We start from the raw sequence: 21329 nt of genomic DNA on the forward strand, positions 1-21329 counted from the left end.
AATCTTTCATCAAATGTCTTAAAACTATGCTTAAAATGGTACAGCCTTTGTTTATGTTGGCAACATTTAGGAAATGATACTGGTAAAAGTAATTAGTGTTCAGAGATTGAGCTGCCTTGGCAGAGGTATTGGAGGGGCCAATGCAGTGCTTAACCTCCTTAGTTTTTCCAGTGAGGTCAGTTTTAGCAGAACCCAGTCTGAGACAAGCAGAGGAGCTCTGGAGAAGGCTAGAAAGAAACACATAATCAAAACTGATAGAGTACAAGGACTGACTTTTGAGCAATCCCAGATGAGAAAGAAGACACACACTGTCAGGGCAAGTTTTTAAAAAGACCAACATCTTTGTTAAAGACACTGCTTCACACTACCAGTTAAACTGGCTGAGGAGGGAGAACGTGTTCACGAATTCTGAAACTGAAAAGAAGTTTAAAAATGTCCCTACAATTACAGGGAGTGCAGAATTATTAGGCAAGTTGTATTTTTGAGGAATAATTTTATTATTGAACAACAACCATGTTCTCAATGAACCCAAAAAACTCATTAATATCAAAGCTGAATGTTTTTGGAAGTAGTTTTGTCATGGTCCTGGGCCATGTTGGCCCAGTGTTCTTAGTTTCCTTGTATGTTTGTATTTTGTTCCTTATTTAGACCATGTTTTCTGAGTTGCCCTGTTGTGTTGTTCCCTAAGTGTTTTCCCTTCATGGCTTTTACCCCCTGTGTGCCCCTCTGTGTATCTGTGAGCCCTCGTCTCTCCATGTTTTATTCCATGTTTCCCCTGCCCTTTATGTCTAAGTTCTCCCCGTGCTCTCTCTCCCCCCATGTGTGCCCCTCTATGTATTTATGAGCCCTCGTCCCCTTTCGTGTTTATTCCGTGTCTCCCCTGCCTGTTACGTTGGTGTTCTACTCGTGCTCTCTCTCCTCCTGTCTGAACCTCTGTACTTCCTGTTTCACCTCTCCCGTCAGTGTTCAGTTCACCCCGCCCTGTCTCGTTATGATTATCAGTGTCACCTGTGTTCCCCGTGTGTTCCCACTTCCCTCGTTACCCCTCTGTGTATTTCTGTCTGCGTCTCCCTCTGTTCAGCGTGACGTCGTCCCTCATGTTGTGTGGATCTCCCTGTGTCTCTCTGCGTATGTTAGTTTACTTTTCCCAGTTTAGTTTTGTATTTCCTATGTGTGAGGGGCTACTAGCCCTGCTATGTAGGGGTAGAAGGGCGCACTGGCTGCCTTGAACGACTAGCGGGTGGTGGGATCTAAGTCCGTACCCCCCTCTAGCGCGATTGACCCGGACACTTACTTCAGTAAGAATGGGGTTAGTTACCTGGCAACAGTAGGCACAAAAGGAGGACTCCAGGCCCGGACCTGCAATGATAGCAGCGCCTGCACACGGAATACTAGCACGGTCCCACTTAACTCCGTCGTCCTGTGCCTAACCAAATAACTCGGGTGCCCCTACTCCAAGGCAACCTGGGTCGGACAAAAGCATTCAACAACGACTTTTTAAACCACGTGGCTCTTTTTATTTATCTGGAGAGCCCTCAAAAAAACCAAACTTGGTTAACAATGTCCACAGGGCCCTGGAGAGCAAAGGGAAAACAGCAAGGAGCCTCCCCAGGACCAAAGAAATGAAAGAAATAAAATGAGGTAAAATAAATCAAAACAGACTGGTGAGACCCAGAGTTGGGAGTCCTCGACTCCACACAACCCACCCTAGTCACAGGAAAAACACTCACAACACAGCAGAACAGTAAAAGTTAACACAGCAAATATTCTGTCTAAAATGGTTGACACAGTCTCATCACATCATTTACAATGTCCGACACACCAAAGGAACATTTTCAGTCTTTACAGTTCATCCAGTAAATTGTCTCTGGGGTGGGACGGACAGATAGTTCTAGGGGTATGTGTCATTAACCGGAGTTGCAGTCTGTTAGGCTGTCCAGAACTTCCACAGCCGGAATAGAATGTTCATTCTCTGGTCCACATCAAAGCAAGGAAATAAAACACAGAAACTGTACCTTTGCCCCTCCTGAAATGGAGCGTAATGAACCCACGGGTAGGTGAAACTTTTACACACAGCCAGCTGAAGCAGGGTGAACAACCGGAGCGTCGTCTGGGTGGCAGGGTACTCCAAACACCGCCGACATCGGGGCCCAAGATGGCGGCCCCGCGGGCTAACGGAGCTACGGCAGTCCCCAGGCCGTGCGAAGTGAGGCCGCCCAATTCCTCTCCCGGAAACTCGCTGATCCTTCGCCAGACAGCCAGCCGCGCTGTCTCGCTTTCTAAACGTTCTTGTCGCCAAACTCTACTGGCAACGCCGGGAAACTGAGGCCGATTGGAGGGGAGCGGCCGCTAGCCTTAGCTCTCGATTAGCCCCTCTGCTAGCGCTATCTCCGCCGACACTTCGCCCCGACGTTACACCCGTAAGGCCGCTGTAGCCGGGGTCAGAGTGCATACACGGACGGAAACCCAGCCTAGACTCGCTGCGGTACCGTATACTGTCTCGCTAACCTCCCGTTTATACTTTGTTCGGGTCTCTTCCTGACCGCGGCCCTTTCCTAGCGTCTCTTCTCATCCGGACACGTGTGCTTTTTTTCCTCCGCTCGTCTCCTCTCCCCCTGCGCATGTCCGTCTTCTTCACGCTACGTCACTCCCTCTTGGCTGCTTCAGGCTGTAAACAACCCCGTGACCGTTTTCTAAGGGTTGTAAATATGTGCCCTCACATTTCCCCCCAGCTAAACCCTGCCACACCAGCGACGACTCAAGCAGTTCATCCCTGTAACAAACACAGAATAACACATATTAACTCACATGTTCAGTAACACTCTATACCATTCACATATGACTCGCATTACATTGCAAATGAGCATAACAGTAATCCATGGCTTCATTTCGTAACATAATCTCTATACCTCGCAGGCGGTACCCCTCGGGTTCGCCTCAAAGGGCGTTCAGACTGCAAAACCTCCCCTCGCTCCTCGTGCACCTCATCACTCGCCTCTGAGGCCCCATCGCTGTCCTCTGGCTCACTTAGGGCCATAACTGGTTGTACCTCCCCCGCTAAATCCGGCTCTAACCCCTGGGCGACATAGTCGCCGATCTCGTCCGCCCCTGGGGCAACGAGAGCGCTCGGGTCCGACTCACATGGGAGTGGTAGAACACAAACCCCCTCCATGAAGTCGGCATCGGACTCCACTTCGGCTGGCAGCCTATTGGCCTGCTTCGGCTGCCATGTCGGCGCTTGAAAGGTGCACAATTTGAGCTGATCCCTATGCACGACCCTCGTCGAGCCACCCTTCTCTGGCTTGACCGTGAACACAGGAATGTCGGGGTGGTTTTGTTTCACCACCAAATAAGGGTTGGGTTCCCACTTGTCCTGGATCTTATTCCTGCCTCTGGGCTTGTGGTTGCGCAACAGCACCCGATCACCAGACTGAAGCAGGGCGCCGCGGGACTTCCGGTCGTAGATCCTCTTCCTCCTCCTAGAGGCCTCCTGAGTAGCCGAGCTTGCTACCTCCACCGCGGTCCTAAGCCTCTCATGGTGGTCCCGGACCCAGTCGTCCAGATTGTCTGCCTCTGGTTCCCTCATGTCTTTCCCTCCCAGGAGGTCCAAGGGCATTCTGGCATCCCTCCCGAACAGGAGGTAGAAGGGCGCATAACCCGTGGAGGAGTGCTCACGAGAGTTATAAGCCATAACCAACTCTGGCAAGTATGTTTTCCAATCCCGTTTCTTCTCTGGTGGCAGTGTCCTGAGCATGTCGTGCATGGTCCTATTAAACCTCTCACACTGCGCGTTCCCCTGCGGATGGTAAGGGCTGGTGCGACTCTTGGCAATCCCGTAGGCCCTGCACAGCTCTTTTATCACACTAGCCTCGAAGCTCCTCCCCTGATCGGAGTGCAACCGGGCCGGGCACCCGTAATAGGTAAACCAATGTTTCAGCAAAGCATTTGCTGTCGTCTCAGCAGTTTGGTTTCTGGTGGGGACGGCAACGGTGAACCTGGTGAACATGTCTGTAAGGACAAGGACATTTTCGTAACCCCCACAAGACTTTTCTAGCACCGTATAGTCCATAGCGAGGACCTCCAGGGGTGCGGTGACATTGCTGCAGGTCATGGGGGCCCTGTGGTTGGGGAAGACATCCTTTGCCAATGCGCACCTCCTGCATTGCTGAACCCAATCTTGAACATCTCTACTCATGGTAGGCCAGTAATAGCTCCTTCTCATCACCGCGAGGGTGCTCTTTGCACTGAATGGGGGGGAATGCCCCCCATGCTCATGCACCAGCATGAGCATGGGGGGCATTTCAGAGAACCATCTCGTATACCTTACGTTGTAAGGTCTCTGGGACAATGAGCTGCCTGATCTCCTCCCCATCACGAGGGTCACTGACATGCCTATACAGCACACCCTTATAAAGCCTAAGGCGGTCGAGCTGTTGGTGAAGCCGCCTCGCGTCCGGTGTTAACGCGTGGAGCTCGGCATGGCTCATCTCCGTGCCCCTCTCAACCACCCGATACACGGGCCCGACAACCGGGTCGCTTTTCTGAGCCCCTTCGACCTCCTCCCAGCTGTGCCCACCGAGAGCTTTCCCAGCAGTCGCTTGTACTCTGGCTTTCAGATCAGCCCTACCATCCTTCTCCAACCTAGCGGGCCACAGACACGCACGCACTTCTTCCGGGCCCACTTTGATAAAGTCCTTGCCTGTGTCCTCCTGCTCGGGTTCCTCTTGGTCGGGGATTCTGGAGAGGACGTCTGCATTCGTGTTTTGTCGCCCAGGCTTGTAACACACCTCAAAGTCATACTCAGCGAGTTGTGCTACCCACCGCTGTTCGACAGCCCCCAGGTTAGCCGTTGCCAGGTAGCGCAGCGGGTTATGGTCCGTGACTACTGTGAATCTGGCGTACATCAGGTAGTCCCTGAATTTCTCTGTGACAGCCCATTTAAGCGCCAGAAGTTCCAGTTTAAATGCGCTGTAATTCTTGTCATTCTTCTCGGAGCCTCTCAGCCCCCGACTCGCGTAGGCTACCACACGCTCTACGCCCTCCTGTTTTTGACTGAGCACAGCCCCGAGTCCGTGCAGACTCCCATCTGTGGTCAATATAAAGGGTAGGCCAAAGTTGGGATATGCCAGGATTGGAGGGGACACCAGGCATCGTTTCAGCTCGTCCAGGGCCTCCTGGCACTCGCCGGTCCAAACAAACGCCTGGGTGCCCCTCGACGTGTTTTTCAACCCTTTCCCAACCAGGGCATGCAGAGGCTTGGCCAACTGTGCAAACCTTGGCACAAACCGCCTGTAGTAGCTCATGAATCCAAGCACCTGCCTCACCTCTCGCACGCTCCTTGGAGCCGGCCATGCCTCCAGGGCCTTGACCTTTTCTAGATCTACCTGGACGCCTTTAGCAGAAATCACGTGGCCAAGGAATTTAACCTCCGGCCGCAGAAGGAAGCATTTGGTCGGCTTCAACTTCAACCCGTGCTGCTTCAAACGTTCGAACACCGTCTCAAGCCTCTCGCAGTGACTATCAAAGTCCCGGGAGAAGACTATAATGTCATCCAGGTAGACAAGGAGTATATCAAAACTGAGGTCCCCCAGTACCATACCCATCAGCCGCTGAAAAGTGGCTGGGGCGTTGCACAAGCCAAATGGCATCCGAGTCCATTCAAACAGGCCAAATGGCGTTGTAACCGCCGTTTTTCCCCTGTCCGTTTCGCTCATGGCCACTTGGAAGTAGCCTGCGGTCAGGTCCAGGGTCGAGAATAACAGCGCATTGCCGAGCGCATCCAACGACTCTTCGATGCGGGGAAGTGGGTAGGCATCTTTGCACGTCACTTCGTTCAGCCGCCTGTAATCGCAGCAGAATCGAACACTTCCATCTTTCTTAATAACCACCACCGCAGGTGAGGCCCAAGGACTGGAGCTCTCTTTAAGGATCCCCTGGCTAACGAGCTCCTGAACGTGCCTCTTAAACTCTTGAAAGACATGGGGTGGGACCCTTCGGTGCCTCTGTTTGATTGGGGGTGCCTCGGTGGGGATACTGTGTGTCACCGTGGTGGTGTAGCCGTAATCAACTTCGCTTGCCGAGAATACGTCTTGGTGTTGGGCTAACAGCCGACAAAGCTTTTGACGCTGTAGCTCAGTGAGGTCCCGGGTGTTAGCCTGTACAGGGACCGGCAACTGCCCAACCTCGCCCCCTGTCGCTATACTCTCACCCTGACCCAGCGGCTTAACCACGAGTGCCCCCTCTCTCTCCTCTACCCATACAACCTCTTTGGGGAGCACAGCTCGTGGTTTGCTTACAACGGCAAGCCTGGCTCTTGGCATCAGCTTGACAGCCCTCTCGCTTGTGTTCATCACTCTGAGAGGGATTCTTCCACCACTGGTTGTCGCAATAGTGTTGGCAACTAACAGTCCCCGCGGCAGCTCTATCTCTTTTGCCGCCTCTGCCAGCACTTGGCACTCAACCCTAGGTGAGACCCCGCAACGACCCTCCACCACTTTCTCGCTCCTCGGGGGGATGATGACGGGTTCCCTGCCAGCCACCTTGACGAACCCGATTTTGCCACCCGGACCCGTGCGCGGGAACTCCTTCCTCGCTCGGGCTATCAACCGACGGATGGTGGCCTCTGTCTCGTCTGGAGCGTGGGGGTCCATGTGGACGCGACCCCCATCTGCGATGAAGAGCGCTTCGAGGTCTTCTATAACATTCATCCCCACAATCCCTGGGAGCCCATTAGCTTTGTCTACCTGGGGGTGAGTATCGGTGAGTACAAAAATGCACTTCTTACCAACCACTCTCCCGGCGCATTCAACCTCGGCCTCCAAGCAGCCCAAGACAGGAATATCGAGCCCGTTTGCGGCTGTGAGCTCAATCCAGTCTGCTGACTTCAACTCCTGTGGCCCAAAACACCTACGGAAATGGGACTCCGTAATAGCTGTCACATTTGACCCCGTGTCCCAGAGGCAGGTGGTGTCTACCCCCCCTATCTTAAGGTGGACGGTGCGACACCTCCCAAGAGCACTCCTTTGGAGGCTCTCCTCCACCTCTGTCAGAAGACACTCGGCTGCTTGGCGGCCTATGGCCGGTGTGGTGGGGTGTTTCTTGGCCCCACCCTTGGCGTTTGGATTGCCAGAAAATGCCACCTGCGCCAGGTCTATGGGGATAGGGGCCCCTGCGTCTAGCTTTTTGGTACAATGCCGGCTAGTGTGGCCAGGCTCTCCACAGCTGTAGCAAATATATCGCCCTTCGCTGTCCCTCAGGGGTGTTCGCCTGCGCTGTGCACTCTGCTGGCTGCTCCCTCTTTCCCTGCTCTGTAGTGCTAAGTACAGCTCTTCTTGACGAGCAGCTAGTTTCCTAACCTCCTCGTGGAGCATCTCCAGGGTGAGGGGGGATGGTTTATCTTCGGCCGGTACTGCAGCGTTAACCGCACCTCTAGTTCTGAGCCTACTTTGGGAGGCGAGAGAGGACTGGGCTTCTTCTTCCTCGGACCAGTCAACTGCGGCTTGCAGCAGCCCGATGAAGGTTAGGCCTTTCTCCTCTTTGACCCTCCTTTTCATCTCTCGCCTCAAAAGGTCATCTCGCAAACCCAGCACTAGCTGTTCTTTCAACACCGTCTCTGAGTCGGGAACGCGGTTGGGTTCTCGCCTCTTAATCAAAGCCAGCTTCTCCTGTAGGTCATAGGCATAAGTTCTGACCGTCTCGCTGGACATCTGCCTTCTCTCATAGAACTCCTTCAACCTAGTACCTATGGGGACCTTGTCTCCATAGGTTTGAAGGAGAACCTCAAATATGCCCTCGACAGACTCTACTGCCCCATCCAACATGAACTTAACAGTTGCCCTGGCTTCATCTTTTATGTGTTGCTTGACCAGCTCTACACGGTCCGCCTCTGGCACCTTCATGACTTGGAACGCAGACCGCATCGCCGCGATCCACTCTTCCACACAATCGTCTCCACTCTTTCCAGGGCAACCACTAAAATCTGCCAGTTTGCGGTCTCGGTGGACATAGATTGCCGCCGGGGCTTTTAAAGCTTGGGCCTGTTGATCAATCACTGCCCTTGCGAGAGAAAGAGCTTCTCTCTGTTCTTCTCGTGCCTGCTGTAAGGCACCCGCCTGCTCCGCAAGCCTCCCTTGTAGTTCATCAAAGCTCCTTTTCAAATCTTCTAGTTCAGACATGTTTGCCTTAACTCTATTCCTCCTCTATAACGACCCCGGGCCAATGGGTGAACCCTGTTCGTGACGCCAATTGTGAGGGGCTACTAGCCCTGCTATGTAGGGGTAGAAGGGCGCACTGGCTGCCTTGAACGACTAGCGGGTGGTGGGATCTAAGTCCGTACCCCCCTCTAGCGCGATTGACCCGGACACTTACTTCAGTAAGAATGGGGTTAGTTACCTGGCAACAGTAGGCACAAAAGGAGGACTCCAGGCCCGGACCTGCAATGATAGCAGCGCCTGCACACGGAATACTAGCACGGTCCCACTTAACTCCGTCGTCCTGTGCCTAACCAAATAACTCGGGTGCCCCTACTCCAAGGCAACCTGGGTCGGACAAAAGCATTCAACAACGACTTTTTAAACCACGTGGCTCTTTTTATTTATCTGGAGAGCCCTCAAAAAAACCAAACTTGGTTAACAATGTCCACAGGGCCCTGGAGAGCAAAGGGAAAACAGCAAGGAGCCTCCCCAGGACCAAAGAAATGAAAGAAATAAAATGAGGTAAAATAAATCAAAACAGACTGGTGAGACCCAGAGTTGGGAGTCCTCGACTCCACACAACCCACCCTAGTCACAGGAAAAACACTCACAACACAGCAGAACAGTAAAAGTTAACACAGCAAATATTCTGTCTAAAATGGTTGACACAGTCTCATCACATCATTTACAATGTCCGACACACCAAAGGAACATTTTCAGTCTTTACAGTTCATCCAGTAAATTGTCTCTGGGGTGGGACGGACAGATAGTTCTAGGGGTATGTGTCATTAACCGGAGTTGCAGTCTGTTAGGCTGTCCAGAACTTCCACAGCCGGAATAGAATGTTCATTCTCTGGTCCACATCAAAGCAAGGAAATAAAACACAGAAACTGTACCTTTGCCCCTCCTGAAATGGAGCGTAATGAACCCACGGGTAGGTGAAACTTTTACACACAGCCAGCTGAAGCAGGGTGAACAACCGGAGCGTCGTCTGGGTGGCAGGGTACTCCAAACACCGCCGACATCGGGGCCCAAGATGGCGGCCCCGCGGGCTAACGGAGCTACGGCAGTCCCCAGGCCGTGCGAAGTGAGGCCGCCCAATTCCTCTCCCGGAAACTCGCTGATCCTTCGCCAGACAGCCAGCCGCGCTGTCTCGCTTTCTAAACGTTCTTGTCGCCAAACTCTACTGGCAACGCCGGGAAACTGAGGCCGATTGGAGGGGAGCGGCCGCTAGCCTTAGCTCTCGATTAGCCCCTCTGCTAGCGCTATCTCCGCCGACACTTCGCCCCGACGTTACACCCGTAAGGCCGCTGTAGCCGGGGTCAGAGTGCATACACGGACGGAAACCCAGCCTAGACTCGCTGCGGTACCGTATACTGTCTCGCTAACCTCCCGTTTATACTTTGTTCGGGTCTCTTCCTGACCGCGGCCCTTTCCTAGCGTCTCTTCTCATCCGGACACGTGTGCTTTTTTTCCTCCGCTCGTCTCCTCTCCCCCTGCGCATGTCCGTCTTCTTCACGCTACGTCACTCCCTCTTGGCTGCTTCAGGCTGTAAACAACCCCGTGACCGTTTTCTAAGGGTTGTAAATATGTGCCCTCACATATGTTCTGCCATTCCAGCATTAAAGCTGTGATTTTTGAGTTCATCCCCGTGTCTGTGAGTTTTGCGTTTGGGTCCTCCTCCAGCCTGCCACACAGCGATCCTTGACAGTACGACGTCACCAGTAATGGACCCAGCAACTCACAACCCCTCCGCTGAGCTCCGGGAGGATTTGATCTATACGGTGGAGTACCACTGTCAGGAGTGGGAGGCGCTGCCAGGAGACGAACACCGGGAGGTCGTAGCCGCCCGTCTACAGCGGATGGTGTCCGGACTCCCGTGGCTGTTCGGCGCGCTGCACCCCCACATCCGGGACTTCCTTGTTTCCACCGTAGGCGTCCGCCCGGAGCTGCCTCTCCAGTGTGAGGGGTCGGAGGACGTTCAGCCCGGTCCGCTGGAGGATTCGCGGCCCGGCTCATCTCCTCCCCCCTCTCGGCGAAAACGGCGCTCACGCCGCCGCCGCCCTAACGTTTCTGAGCAAACTCCGGTGGTGAGTGACACTAACTGTTTCTTCCATACCACTTCCAAGTCGGACCAACTCGGACAATATTCTGCTCCTGAGTCCGCTGTTTTTCAGGTCCGTAACACATCAGAAATGAATAGCGAGTTTGAATATGACTGTGTTTCCAGGGCTCTTAATGTTTCTAAGTTCACCTCCGCACCTTTTAAGCACGAGACTGAGTTTATTACCCCCCCAGAGACTGCTGTTCATGCTGAATTAAAGAATCCTGGCACTGTAAGCTCCATGCGCGTCATCCCAGAGGCCATTAACTCCGTGTCTGGTAATTCTGGGTCGGTTAATCCTGAACCTGCATTGCCTACCCTCACGCCCATGTTTCAGTGTGACTATTTTTCCTGTGCTCCTCCCAGGTCAGCAGCAATTAACACACAGACTGATAATCTCACCTTAGAGAAGCAAAAGACTATTGTCGAACTGCATACTCATGAACAACACCGTGAAGTTAACAGTTCTGAGGTCCCTGTACCTGCTGAGTATAAGACTGTGAATGATGTTTCTTCACTCCTGGACTATGCTGCTCTCCAACCTATATATTTAGAAACCGTTTGTGTGAATGCTCCTGTGTCCGCAACGGATCCCTTTGTGCTCGGTGTCACTGACTCTGCTAAACCTGGATCTTCCTGTGCTGTGACTGTTTTAGAGACTGCTACTCCTAACATGGACAGCTTAAGGCCTACAGAGTTGCCAGGAGTGACTCGCCATGAATCTCTGTTAGCCGCCCGGCCCGAAGCTCAGTCGCCACCTCCACCACATTCAGCCTCGCTTCCCATAGCACAGTCACATCCACAGCCTGACTTACTACAAACCTTATTTCAATCCTTAGCCCAGTCAATAGCTCAGTTGGTAGAGGAATCATCGGCCTTATCGTCAGCTCGGTTTCCAACTTTACAACCATCACTGCAGTCTCCAGTGTCCCCAGTGCAGTCTCCAGTGTCCCCAGTGCAGTCTCCAGTGTCCCCAGTGCAGTCTCCAGTGTCCCCAGTGCAGTCTCCAGTGTCCCCAGTGCAGTCACCTGCAGCCCTGCTTTCCCCAGTGCAGTCTCCAGTGTCCCCAGTGCAGCCTCCTTTAGCACAGTCACCACCTACTCCACTCTCACCACCACCGTTACAACAGACATCAGTTCAGTCCCCTGTGCCAGTGCAGACGCCCTCAGTTCAGTCCCCCGTGCAGTTATCTACTTCACCACCATCAGTAGCTCAGCTCCCACTCTCACCCGTGTCTCCAGCAGCTCAGCTCCCGCTCTCACCCGTGTCTCCAGTAACTCAGTTAGCTGCCCAGCAGCCACTCTCCGCTCAGTCTCCTGTGTCGCCAGTTTTGCTCATTCACTCCATGCAGAGAGGTAACTGGACTTCTACTCAGGGTACTTTCCATGGTTTAGCCGCCGTTGGCACAGTTTGCCACTCCAGGGCTTCCCCAGAGGCTAGGTCTCAGTCACCAGCTGATTCTGGACCCCTGAAGTTTAAGCAGCCCCCTAAGAACTGCACCATGTTCGCATTGCCTGGGCAGAGTCAGTGCTCAGTGCAGCGCCAGTTGTCCTCATGTCGGCCGAAGGACTTCATGCCTGTTGGCGTTGTTTTGGCCTCCGCTGGAGGGTCCGAGGGGCCCGTTCAGCCTCCTGTCTCCGCTGGAGGGTCCGAGGGGCCCGTTCAGCCTCCTGTCTCCGCTGGAGGGTCCGAGGGGCCCGTTCAGCCTCACGCCGCATCAGCTGGAGGGCCCGAGGAGCCTGTCCAGCCGCCATCTGCGACCGCTTCGTCATCGCCTGGGCCAGCCTCAGCCTCTGCTTCTGCTGCAGCCTCCTCAGAGCCTTCGTCTGCTGCAGCCTCCTCAGAGCCTTCGTCTGCTGCAGCCTCCTCAGAGCCTTCGTCTGCTGCAGCCTCAGCCTGTGCTTCGCCTGGTCCCGTCTCGACTGGTCCTGTGCCCACCGGGCCTCGGCCAGTACACCTGACACTGGAGAGCCGCCGCCGCTGCCTTCCGCGCGGCCGGCCCCCTGAACTGCACCGCCTTCGCCTGGGTGGCCGCCGTCGCCTTCCGCACGGCCGGCCCCCGGACCCTCTTCTCCTGGGTGGCCGCCGTCGCCTTCCGCACGGTCGGCCCCCGGACCAGCGCTGTCATCGTCGCCGCCGCCTCCCGCGCGGTCGGCCTCCTGAACTGCTCCGTCGTCTCCTTCACCGCCGCCGTTGCCTTGCGCACGGCCGGCCTCCTGAACTGTTTCCACGTCGCCGCCGTTGCCTTGCGCACGGCCGGCCTCCTGAACTGTTTCCGCGTCTCCGCCGTTGCCTTCCGCACGGTCGACCTCCTGAACTGTTTCCACGTCTCCGCCGTTGCCTTCCGCATGGTCGGCCCCCTGAACTGCTCTGTGTTTGGGTTATTTTCTTGGGCTCCGGTGTTTGCTGTGCTCTTCTTTTGTTTTCTGTTCCGGGCCCTCCGTCCTGAGCCCCCGCCGCCCGCCCTGGGTTGTTTTCTGTTTGGTTTTGTTTTTCTGTGTTTGGGCTGTCTGGAGCCAGCCCTTGAGGGGGGGGTACTGTCATGGTCCTGGGCCATGTTGGCCCAGTGTTCTTAGTTTCCTTGTATGTTTGTATTTTGTTCCTTATTTAGACCATGTTTTCTGAGTTGCCCTGTTGTGTTGTTCCCTAAGTGTTTTCCCTTCATGGCTTTTACCCCCTGTGTGCCCCTCTGTGTATCTGTGAGCCCTCGTCTCTCCATGTTTTATTCCATGTTTCCCCTGCCCTTTATGTCTAAGTTCTCCCCGTGCTCTCTCTCCCCCCATGTGTGCCCCTCTATGTATTTATGAGCCCTCGTCCCCTTTCGTGTTTATTCCGTGTCTCCCCTGCCTGTTACGTTGGTGTTCTACTCGTGCTCTCTCTCCTCCTGTCTGAACCTCTGTACTTCCTGTTTCACCTCTCCCGTCAGTGTTCAGTTCACCCCGCCCTGTCTCGTTATGATTATCAGTGTCACCTGTGTTCCCCGTGTGTTCCCACTTCCCTCGTTACCCCTCTGTGTATTTCTGTCTGCGTCTCCCTCTGTTCAGCGTGACGTCGTCCCTCATGTTGTGTGGATCTCCCTGTGTCTCTCTGCGTATGTTAGTTTACTTTTCCCAGTTTAGTTTTGTATTTCCTATGTTCTGCCATTCCAGCATTAAAGCTGTGATTTTTGAGTTCATCCCCGTGTCTGTGAGTTTTGCGTTTGGGTCCTCCTCCAGCCTGCCACACAGCGATCCTTGACAAGTTTTTAGTTTGTTTTTAGTTTTAGCTATTTTAGGGGGATATCTGTGTGTGCAGGTGACTATTACTGTGCATAATTATTAGGCAACTTAACAAAAAACAAATATATACCCATTTCAATTATTTATTTTTACTAGTGAAACCAATATAACATCTCCACATTCACAAATATACATTTCTGACATTCAAAAACAAAACAAAAACAAATCAGCGACCAATATAGCCACCTTTCTTTGCAAGGACACTCAAAAGCCTGCCATCCATGGATTCTGTCAGTGTTTTGATCTGTTCACCATCAACATTGCGTGCAGCAGCAACCACAGCCTCCCAGACACTGTTCAGAGAGGTGTACTGTTTTCCCTCCTTGTAAATCTCACATTTGATGATGGACCACAGGTTCTCAATGGGTTCAGATCAGGTGAACAAGGTGGCCATGTCATTAGTTTTTCTTCTTTTATACCCTTTCTTGCCAGCCACGCTGTGGAGTACTTGGACGCGTGTGATGGAGCATTGTCCTGCATGAAAATCATGTTTTTCTTGAAGGATGCAGACTTCTTCCTGTACCACTGCTTGAAGAAGGTGTCTTCCAGAAACTGGCAGTAGGACTGGGAGTTGAGCTTGACTCAATCCTCAACCCAAAAAGGCCCCACAAGCTCATCTTTGATGATACCAGCCCAAACCAGTACTCCACCTCCACCTTGCTGGCGTCTGAGTCGGACTGGAGCTCTCTGCCCTTTATCCCTCTCTGCCCTTAATCCAGCCACGGGCCCATCCATCTGGCCCATCAAGACTCACTCTCATTTCATCAGTCCATAAAACCTTAGAAAAATCAGTCTTGAGATATTTCTTGGCCCAGTCTTGACGTTTCAGCTTGTGTGCCTTGTTCAGTGGTGGTCGTCTTTCAGCCTTTCTTACCTTGGCCATGTCTCTGAGTATTGCACACCTTGTGCTTTTGGGCACTCCAGTGATGTTGCAGCTCTGAAATATGGCCAAACTGGTGGCAAGTGGCATCTTGGCAGCTGCACGCTTGACTTTTCTCAGTTCATGGGCAGTTATTTTGCGCCTTGGTTTTTCCACACGCTTCTTGCGACCCTGTTGACTATTTTGAATGAAACACTTGATTGTTCGATGATCACGCTTCAGAAGTTCTGCAATTTTGAGACTGCTGCATCCCTCTGCAAGACATCTCACTATTTTTGACTTTTCTGAGCCTGTCAAGTCCTTCTTTTGACCCATTTTGCCAAAGGGAAGGACGTTTCCTAATAATTATGCACACCTGATATAGGGTGTTGATGTCATTAGACCACACCCCTTCTCATTACAGAGATGCACATCACCTAATATGCTTAATTGGTAGTAGGCTTTCGAGCCTAACAAGCTTGGAGTAAGACAACAATGCATGAAGAGGATAATGTGGATAAAATACTCATTTGCCTAATAATTCTGCACTCCCTGTACTTTTAAATACTCTAGGAACAACAAGTAGGCCTGCAGAGCGAGAGCGAAGTGCTCTAATAGGGTGATATGGTACTACAAGGTCATTAAGATAAGATGGGGCCTGATTATTTAAGACCTTGTATGTGAGGAGCAAGATTTTGAATTCAATTCTGGATTTAACAGGAAGCCAATGACGGGAAGCCAAAACAGGAGAAATATGCTCTCTCTTTCTAGTCCCTGTCAGGACTCTTGCTGCAGCATTTTGGATTAGCTGAAGGCTTTTCAGTGAGTTTTTTGGACATCCTGATAATAATGAATTGCAGTAGTCCAGCCTGGAAGTAATAAATGCATGAACTAGTTTTTCAGCGTCACTCTGAGACAGAATATTTCTAACTTTAGAGACGTTGCGCAAATGGAAGAACGCAGTCTTACATATTTGTTTAATATGTGCGTTGAAGGACATATCCTGGTCAAAAATGACTCCAAGGTTCCTCACAGCGTTACTGGAGGCCAAGGTAATGCCATCCAGAGTAAGAATCTGGTTAGATACCATATTTCTAAGCTTTTCAGGGCCGAGTACAATAACCTCAGTTTTATCTGAATTAAGAAGCAGAAAGTTAGCGGCCATCCAGATCTTTATGTCTTTAAGACATTCCTGCAGTTTAACTAATTGGTGTGTGTTATCTGGCTTCATGGACAGATAGAACTGGGTGTCATCTGCATAGCAGTGAAAATGTATGCTATGTCTTCTAATGATGCTGCCTAAGGGAAGCATGTATAAGGTAAACAGAATTGGTCCTAGCACTGAACCCTGTGGAACTCCATAATTAACCTCAGTGTGTGAAGAGGACTCTCCATTTAAATGCACAAATTGGAGTCTATTAGATAGATATGATACAAACCACTGCAGTGCAGTACCTGTAATACCTACAGCATGTTCTAATCGCTCTAATAGGATATTATGGTCAACAGTATCGAATGCTGCACTAAGGTCTAGCAGGACAAGCATAGAGATGAGTCCACTGTCAGAGGCCATAAGAAGATCATTTGTAATCTTAACTAAAGCTGTTTCTGTGCTGTGATGAGCTCTGAAACCGGACTGAAACTCTTCAAATAAACCATTCCTCTGCAGATGATCTGTTAGCTGTTTGACAACTACTCTTTCAAGGATTTTTGATATGAAAGGAAGGTTGGAGATTGGCCTATAATTAGTAGAGATGGACCGATCCGATATTACGTATCGGTATCGGTCTGATACTGACCTACTACTCCTTGAAAGAGTAGACCTAAATTACTGGATCGGATATCGGAGAAAAATAAAAAATGTAATCCGATCCATTAAATATCACGAAAGCAGCTCACAAAACTTGCGACATGCCGTAACTCACCTCAGAACGTTAGCACGTCGGAGCAGTATGCATCACGTGATAGAGCGGCTGTGGCATACGGGACCTGTCAGTGGTCTGGATAGCATTTGGAGCTTCGCTACCAACCCGGCATTTCATCTCCGACAAAGTTATCCCCGAGAGAAGTAAAGCAAGTGTGTAAGTCCATCTCTGAATGTTTGTAAAGCATTCCTGCGTTAAGCTTAACCAGCAATATATGGAGCGACTGCCTCTTCTTGCTGCTACTTCAATCATGAAACGATTGATCAGTATTGCTGAAATATGAAATTTTTTTTTTTACATACAGGTATAACAGAATAGCTTTAGTGTAGTTGTTGTTTTAAACTTGAGTATGAACTTATACAAAATGCAGCAAGATATTTTAAAAAACAGTTTTGTTGATTAAAAAACACTATATCGGATTCATATCGGTATCGGCAGATATCCAAATTTATGATATCGGTATCAGACATAAAAAAGTGGTATCGTGCCATCTCTAATAATTAGCTAAGACTGCTGGGTCTATATATAAACATATATAAATAAAACCACTTTTTTTTTACGTTAGTAATTCCTTTTGTGCATAATTTTATATTGTTGTTAATAATAAATTTATTAAAGCAACAAAACAACCCGAAGAGCCGTTTCGGTTCGGCTCTCTTTTTAGTGAGCCGAACCGAAAAAGCCGGATCTCTAAAAAGAGCCGGAAATCCCATCACTACAAAGTACTGATAGTGCTGGTAGAGAAGAACGAAAGATTTCCATGCCCCTGGAGTCAAATAAACTAGATCTGAGATACAACATCACACTAATAAGGACAGAACGCACCTTTTGTTTTTTTTTTAACTCCAGCACAGCAATGCTTCCTGTTAACAATATGTGCAAATGGGTAAAATAATAAAGGTTTAATGCCTCTGTACTTTGATTGATAAATACAGAATACCTATTTTAATGAGGGCAAATGTATGCTCCACTGACTTCCTTTCACCATGGTAACAGCTCGTCAACAACACTTTAAAGCATCCTGCTTTATCCGTCCTGTTGCCTGCAGAGAGGACCATCATTTTCTTCTATAAAGACAGACTTGGAACCAGATCAGTTGACTGCTCCTGACCTTTAAAGTCTTTTTAAGGTACCCCAACATTTGCTTCACTTATCAGAACCGGAGTTTTTAAAGTTGGTTTTTGAAGAGACAAACAGGCACTCACAGGTGCCTCATTAGAAGAACCTGTGAGCAAGGATCCTGCTACAGCAGTCAGTTGTTGTTTTCTCCAAGTGTTCCACATTTGACTGATCTAGATAGGATCCATGCCACAGGCCATCTTCAAACTAGTGTTGTGCAAAACCAGGCTGCAGCATTTTTGAGAGTGAGGCTTAGAACCATCTCCAAATTGAAGGCCAAGTTCCAAATAGGAGATGTACTAGATGCACTTAGGAACTGTAGTCTTTTACACATGTGCAGTCAATTTTTGCAGGACGATATTGATGATGGCTCGCTACCCTTTCTAGTGGTTTTCTCCAACTGAAAACGTTACGTCTAGATAAACAGAATCAGCTTTTTGGGATTTCCTTATCTAGATGATTAAGCATGCCTCAAGACTCTCTACCTAGACAATCCGGACCAGACTGCATACTGGTGTAATGGATCCTGAACATGTGGAGGAATGTTATGTTTAACAATGAGCCAGATTCTGTTTATCAAAGACTACCTCCAAATTGGAGATGATGGATTGGCCTGCTTGCAGTCCTGACCGCAACCCCATTGAAAACTTGTGCGATCAGTTTGGTGACCGACACAACCCTACTGGCTGACTTGTGACAAATGCTGATTGCAGAATTGGTGCCAACTGTCAGCAGTGTGTGACTAAGCTGGAAGCCGTTAAAGTTGCTGACCGCATCAGTGACATTAGACAACGTTTGTTTTGTATTGGACAGATTAGAGGAGGCAGCTAACACCCTAATACTTTGTCTGAGGGTAGTCAACAACTTTTAACTGGCATTGATTATTAGATATTTGCAATTACAAGCTTAATCAAACAAATGGAAAAAAGCAAAGGTTGCATACTTTGTGTGTCCAGCACTTTGACTGGTACAATAATCTGCATAGAATTTTGAAATGGATTAAATTGTGACAGCAGTGGATCATTTTAATAGATGATTTCAAGATCTTATTTTCTGAAATTTAAATTTAAGATCTTCATATTGATTAAAAAAAATGATAATCTGTAAAATGTTATAAACCTGATACACTATGTTGTGCTCAGTGGAGTAATTTTAATGATGTTATTTATAGTAAAATACTGATTGCATCTGATTTTGGGGGGGGGGGAACTGGCTGCAAGAGTAGTTTTTGACAGGATGAAGGGTTTCCTTGCTGTGAACTGGAAGACCTCAGCTGCTGCTACAGGTGGTTGGTGAAGCTACAGAGCCTTTTATTTTATTTTATAGCTTTAAACTTGCGGCACTTCAGTTCATAGCTAGGCATTGATAAATGAGGACATTTAGAAATCGTGCATTTAAGGTGTACTTTATGCCAATAACTTACTCTAGGTCGTACATCATTGTAGACTTTTACTGTGCTCCTATTTTTGGGGAAGTGCCTCACCATGAATGCTCAATGAATAGGCAGGTTCATGTCACGGCGAGTGAGATGAGCCGTGTGGAGAAATAAAGGAGGATCCCAACCCAGGCACTTGTAAAGGTGTGAGGGTGGTTTATTAAACACAAAATAAAAATTGACAAATGGCGAACGGAGCAAAGACTAAACTATACTGGGAACAAACTGACTACAGAACACGAACCTGAACATGAATGAGAGCGAGTGGTTGGTGGTTGGTGGTTGACGGTTGACGGTTAGCGGTTAGCGGTTAACGGCAGGGAAACACACAGATGAAGCAGAGTAAATACACAGACGGACCAGCAACTACAAAGACAGAGGACGCGACTTAAATACACAGAGAAACACAGGGAGATTACACTTACACACACACACACACACACACACACACACACACACACACACAGGTGGGGGACACAGCTGGAAGTAATCAACAAGAAAAGACAGAGGTGAAACTGAACACATTCACTTTAGACGCAGACCTTCACAATAAAACGGGAAACAAGAACACTACACAAGGACGCAGACCAGACACAGAACTAAACCCACACAAAACATGAGAACACAAACCCTGTGAACAAAACCCTGAAACCAGAACCACAGTAATAAAATCTATCGTAAATAATCAAAACACCAGAGAACCCCAAAATACTCCATAATGCAAAAATAAACCCAAAACATAATAAACTCAAAAATGCTGGGTCGAACCTGTCACGGTCCTGGGTCAGTGACCCAGTGTTTTGAGTTTCTTGTGCCTCTGAGTTTTCTGTATTATGTTCTTAGTTCTCTTTGTTGTCCCAGCTTGTTCTTTAGTGTAGTGTCTTAGTTTGGTGTTCTTGTATTCTGTTTAGTTCTCTGAGTATTTAGTAGCTCTCTGTATTTCTTATTTGCTCTGTCTCCCCTAGTCTAGTTTGCATCTGTGCTAATTCCTGTTTTACTTTGATGGTCCGTGTCTTATGTGAATGCGTCTTGCTTTGCTTGTCTCGTCAGTTCTGATTTCTCCCAGCTGTGCTCTCCTTCTGTGTCTCATTCCCCTCATTACTTCCCATTGTATTTAAACCCTGTGTTTCGCTGAGTCAGTGTTGCGTTGTCTCTCATGCTGTGTGGATTGCCCTGTGTCTTGCTGTGAGTTTTAGGTTGTTGTTTCCCAGTTTAGTTTAGATGGTTTTTTCCTGCCAGCCAATAAAGCTGTGACTTTGAGTTAACACCTTGAGTCTGAGCGCTTGCATTTTGGGTCCACATCTCCTGCCTGCCACACAGCGATTCATGACAGAACCGACCCAGAACCGTGACATTTCAGCAACATTTGGGTTGAGGACCAAAAACTGGCATTATTTTCAGTAGTTATTGTATAAGATAATGAAGCACACTGGCTTTGATGAAGTGTAGCACCTCAACAAATTGTGGCAGAAAGACGGGCATGGGGGGATTTAATTTTTTTTAGTTCTTTCACTGCTGTTATGTCACTTCTGTAAGGTTGATCAACAGGAACACCAGGAAAATGGCAATAATGGTGCCAGTGTAACAGTAAACCTGTGAAAAGAAGTAAGACAAGACAGCCAGTATCATATAAACCACTTCAATTGCCATCAATGTTTTACTTTTCCCAGAAATTGTGGGCCATCACCTCCTTTCTTCATTGTTGAAAGAAGGCGAGTGCAATTGATCGGTGTATGACATGTAGTCCATCATATTTCTCAGTCATGAAAAGGCACGATCGACAATCTGACACAGTGACTGTTGTAACAGACTAAAATATTGTGTTGTCTGACCCGGCATGGGAGTGAATTTTACTGCCTAAACCAGCTCCACTTTTTGCAGCAAATTACATCAATCAGTTGGCACTAAAGGTTCGTTTGTCTTTGCAATTTGGGCTTTTTTTTGTACTCCACACATATGTCCTGCTGTTTCCCTGCTTCCCATCTCTTTTTCCCTTCTTTCTCCCACTCAGGCTGACAAACAGAATGACCTTTAACTAAAGTGGCTTGGACTATGAGATAGTCGTGACTGTTGAGAAAGAAGCAGTGGGAGGTGCAGACTTTTCACAGCACACGGTGCTCAACTGCCTTTCTGGGATTCTTCTTCTTCTTCTTCTTCTTCTTCCTTTTTTTTTTTTTTTTAACTATTATCACTGTCTGAATTCACTGTTTGCTTTGGAGTTTCTAAACAGAAATGCTGTTCTTGTAAACTCAGCTGAGTAATGTATCAGTGAAATGGCTCCTTTCTGATAGCAGTTGAAGTCAGAAAATGACTTTGTAACAGCTTCTCATTTCTAACGGTGAACCATTAGGGATCTGTGGTATGTAAATAAAAAGCAGGGCAAGTAATCCAGTTTATTTGCATACATTTATCCATAT

The sequence above is a fragment of the Astatotilapia calliptera genome, chromosome 12 (assembly GCF_964374335.1).
Source record: "Astatotilapia calliptera chromosome 12, fAstCal68.1, whole genome shotgun sequence".
Taxonomy (NCBI): domain Eukaryota; kingdom Metazoa; phylum Chordata; class Actinopteri; order Cichliformes; family Cichlidae; genus Astatotilapia; species Astatotilapia calliptera.